Genomic DNA, 5,410 nt, shown 5'->3' on the forward strand with positions numbered 1-5,410 from the left:
TGTTTTAGGGAGTTTGGGAATCTATTAAAAGTGGGACCCTGCACAGAGGTGATTGACATGGATCTGATCACTTGCTGACTTATTTTATCACAAGTGTACTTAGGTGAAATTTTTTCTAGTTTTCTTTTTTTCATATAATTTACAGTATATTTAAGTTATATGTTATCTACATAATTTAACAAATCAATCTATAGTGTAAGAGATTTATACTGGTATATAACTTAAATACTATTAGTTATGTTATGTAATTTTTAAAGAATTATTGCAGGTTTAAGATAAATAAAAAAATAAAATATTTTCTTTAACAAATCAAACTTCTGACATTGGGACAGGGAAGTCCTTGGTTTGAAGTTTATCACCATCCATCACCAAATTAAGGTAAGACATAAGAGTTTCTTCCACATAAAATAGTTTTTATATAAAAAGAACTTTTCTACAAGTTTAAAATTTTAAATAAGAGGATTAGCATAATTTTACATTCTTTTGATTTAATATCTGTACGCAACCTAATGTCACAAAGTTCTATGCTAGAAAACACAGATTTACTGTTTAATCATTCGGTATTCAAATTTCACCCCACTACATAAAAGGGATAAAGCGTGATACCATCCTTTAGTCCAACAGGATGTGGGGTGTGTTTTTCTTGCTCCCACAAGAATCCATATAAAAGCACTTTTGGTCTAACTTGGTTTCAGTTTCAGAGTTCAGTTACTGTTTTGCATGCAGGTAACACGTTAAACATAATTGTCTTTTTTCTCCTTTTGTAACAACACTTGCGAGATTCTGTTTCTCATCTTTCTCTAATCATCTCTACCTTTTTTCTTGTTTACAGTTGTAGATTTCTTTTTACTTGTTAACACAAGATTCTAATCTAAAAGAAATAAAGTAAAATAATATAGAAGCAGACCTTTTTGTCGTTGCATGCAAATTAGGACACGAAGAGAAATACTTACTTGTTGAAGCCATGATAATCAGACTTCTTCTTGGTATTTCTTGCTTCCCGATTTTTATGTTCACTTCGTCAAGTTGTGCGACATTATATATTTACATATATAACTAAAGGTGTCCTACTGTCCTATCCAAACCTAAATAAGTTAGGATAACTTCATTACCACCCCCATCATGATCAGGAGTCTGAGTTGATGTCTGTATTATTATTAAATATAGCATGTTTGGCCAAGTTTCTCCGAGATCAAAAGTGATTATTTTTCTCTTAAAATTGAGGTATTTGGTGAAACTTTTAGAAGAAAAAAAATATTTTTAAGTAGATGCAGAAATTGTTTTTAAAAAGCTTAATAAGTTACTTTTCCGTAGAAACTGAAGTTGTTTTAAATTTTCTTTTAGAAAATAACCCTTATCGAAAAGTTATACATACCAATATAATCCTACCCAATTTAACCTAATATTTAACTATTCTGAAAGCAACTCTCCTAGTGTAAGTATCTTTTTAGGATAGATTTTTAATGTATGACCGGTAACATTTAGGATGAATACTTTTATACTTATTGAATAATGTTTCGATATACTTAAACCATTGAAAGAATAAAATACTTTCAATTTTATTTTCATATCTTGCGTAACAAAAATATTTAATTATAGTCTTTCATAATAAGTAATTTGAATTATTTATCTACTTCAATAATATTAACTATTAAGTAAATCTTTTATGTCCTACTTCACAACTTGACACCTAAAAGCAACAACAACAACAAACAAACCCAGTAGTTTTCCTCAAGTGGGGTCTGGGACGGTAAGATGTACGCAGCCTTACCCCTACCCCTGGAAGGGCAAAGGCTCTTTCCGATAGACCCTCGGCTAGAGAACGACTGAAAAAGAAAAGGTAATTGCAACAAGTAGGAATAACAGCAAGATGAAATAAGATTGAATCCAAGAATGCAGTCAAACTCTAGGTAGTAATAGCCATCTATGGATAAAAGATAACATACTAACACTAATGCTAGTGAACAGAGTAAGACAAAGAGAAATGCTCGACTACCTACGAACCTTCTACCATAATCTTTGACCTCCACACCCTCCTGTCTAGGGCCATGTCCTGAGTTAGCTCCCGCTGCGCCATGTCCCGCCTAATAACTTCTCTTTAAAACTTCTTAGGCCTACCTCTACCCCTCCTGCTACCCACCGAGGCTAACCACTCGCACCTTCTAATTGGGGCTTCTATACTTCTCCTATTAACATGCCCGAACCATCTCAACCTCGCCTCTCGCATCTTATCCTCCACAGGAGCCACTCCCACCTTTTCCCGAATAACTTTATTCCTAATCTTATCCAACCGGGTATGCCCACACATCCACCTCAACATCCTCATCTCAGCTACTTTTAGCTTATGGGTATGCGAGTTCTTGACCGGCCAATACTCTGCTCCATACAACATAGTCCGTCTAACTACAACCTTGTAGAACTTACCTTTAAGTCTCAGTGGCACATTAATTCTTATCTTGACACTTAAAAGCACTTTTTGAAAAACTTAGTCAAACAAAAACCGTTGTTCAAAAGTGAATGTCAAACTGATTTGCCAAACATAAACTGCTTTATTCCGAAATTATTTTTTCAAAAAGCATTTTTCAGAATACATTTTTTTTTAAAAACTTGACCAAACAAACTATAGGTAATGTTATAGACTTCACTTTAAATTATCGATGCTATACCTAAATTAACAAGTGCACCTCAATTTCATCACCCTATAGACCATTTATTAGCACATTGTTAACAAAACAAAACTATAAATTAATTGTAACACTTCAAGAATTAGATAATTTTAACCACCATCATTCAAATTAGGTAATCGCGAGACGTTTAAGAAATTAGAAGCATGAGTTCCCGCTCGAAACTCGCTTTGAAAAAGCTCATGCCAAAGTGAGACATTATAACCTAAGAGAATAATCTATACTATATTAAAAGCATGAAGGCCCTTAGCGAAATATCGTTCGCCTTTTTTACCCTTTAAAAAATTAATTATACATTAGGCAAAATAATCATTTTATTATTTTCCTAAATTTTAGGACTTTGGAATCAATAAAAAAATTTGCATATTAAATCTTTCTTTACTTAATAGGTGCTCATTTTGTCTGGGCTTTTAGTTTAATGTTTCTGTTCAGTGGACGTGGTTATTGGCAAGAACTTATTGAATCCATCGTTTGGGCTCATAATAAATTAAAAGTTGCTCCTGCTACTCAGCCGAGAGCCTTGAGCATTATACAAGGACGTGCTGTAGGAGCAACTCATTACCTTCTGGGTGGAATTGTCACAACATGGGCATTCTTCTTAGCAAGAATTATTGCAGTAGGATAATGGCTAGGAGGATTTGAAAAGCGTTATGGCATTACGATTTCCAAGATTTAGCCAAGGCTTAGCTCAGGACCCCACTGCTCGTCGTATTTGGTTTGGTATTGCTACCGCACATGACTTCGAGAGTCATGATGATATTACTGACGTAATTAATTAGTCCTAATATTTAGTAGTTACGACTCACCTATACTATAAACATTAAGAATCAAAACAAAATATTTCCTTTTTTAAGGTAAAGACAACTTAAGGTTTAGCATAGGTTGAAATTTGCTTCTATAACCAAAGAACGAAAACATACTTAACTTTAGACAAACACCATTCTAAACGAACTACCGTTATTCCTTTTTTCACTTATTCGAACAAATGATAATTTCATATATATCATTTATATATTTAATTATTTATTATAAAATATGAAGGTTAGTAATTTTATAGTCATTTCTAGACTTTGTATTATCGCTTATCAAATTTTTAAGAGCTATAAGGCCAACTTTTTCATTTCCATAAGTTTAAAAGATTCAAATATTAATTTGTTTTGTTTGAAAATTCTTGATAAAAATTTTATGTTATTTTTTATGTATTAAGTCAAAAAAATAACAATAATCTTTATAGATATTCCGATATAAGTCACAATAAGGTCTGAGGATTTCTGTGGCCAGACTTTTTTAAAAGTAAATTAGCTAAATGAGATTAGCGTTTGTTATTTTCATGATTCTTATACTTTTTTCTTTATTTTTTACTTTATAAGTCAAACAAATTATTTAATAATATTTTACATAATTTTTAAAATATTATATTTATTGATATGAGTCGGCCTTAGCGAAATATTGTTCGTCCTTTTTACCCTTTAAAAATAGAGTTGGCACTAGATAAAATAGTCATTTAATTATTTTTCTAATATTTATGAATAATCATCTAATTATTTTCCTAATATTTGGTATTTCAAAATACAAAAGAGGCATCAGAGGATTTCTGTGGGGTAAAATTTATTCTTTTATTGATCTAGCTAAATAGGATCAATATTCATCATTCTCAAGAACTTATATTTTTTTCTTTAATTTGTATTCTATAACTCAGATATATTGTTTAATAATATTTATGTGATTTTTTAAAACTGTGTATCCATCGAGATAAGGTTCACGCGCAAAGCGCGTACCCTAAGACTAGTATACAATAAAGACAACTACGCCTTTGTCTCAAATTAAGTTAAAAGGAAACTAAGAGAAAAATATAAATAAAAAATACACTTCTCTTAACAATGGATCGATACAGCTTCCTCAGTATTTTGTAACCTGATTAGGCAAGTCTATTATGGTGAATTAAAATTGTCACTTCTCTCGGTTGTGAATCTTTACTATGAATATAGAATATTTGAGATTTAGCAGTTTCCACATTTGTAACAGCAATATGTCATGCCGTTATATACATGAACTACAAGCGTAATCAACATTAAGGTCTGTCTACTTAGTTTTTAACTTAATAATCTGCAAAATAAATTTCAAATAGCTATAGTTAAGTGATGAAAGTTTTAAGTAATAAAGAATGAAATGTCTCATATTGGTTTGGCACGGTCACTAGATACGGGTAAAAGTTGCTCTCCATCCTCCCTTGTAACCCAACAGAATTATGAAACCCCAAACAACAACTTTCAGAAACATCAAAAGAACGAAAAACATTAAGAGAATTCAAAAAATAATAAAATAGATAAAGCAACAGCCCTTACACATTCATCTTTAGCAATAACTAATAGATGAAACCCTGCATAATCTGCACAAAGAATAGTGTTAGTCATGCACTAGCGCAAATCAGGAAACTCAAACCCCAAGCTGTATAGACTCTTCAGACAACCATGGCATACAAAACAAAATATCATAGCCACAGTGAACTTACACAAGCACTTGGGACTTGACATATACGATAATACTTGCAATTGTGGAAAGCAAATGCTAATCAACAGCATCAAACCCTCTTACGTGTTTGCGTGTGTGTTTGTGCGCTTTCCTTTCCTTTTTTTTTTGTTGGGGGGGGGGGGGGGGGGGTGTTAGAATCTGGGAAGAACAAGAACAATTATTGAGAGCATACAGATCGCTTGTGAGGAGCTTAC

The sequence above is a fragment of the Nicotiana attenuata genome, chromosome 1 (genome assembly GCF_001879085.1).
Source record: "Nicotiana attenuata strain UT chromosome 1, NIATTr2, whole genome shotgun sequence".
Classification (NCBI taxonomy): Eukaryota; Viridiplantae; Streptophyta; class Magnoliopsida; order Solanales; family Solanaceae; genus Nicotiana; species Nicotiana attenuata.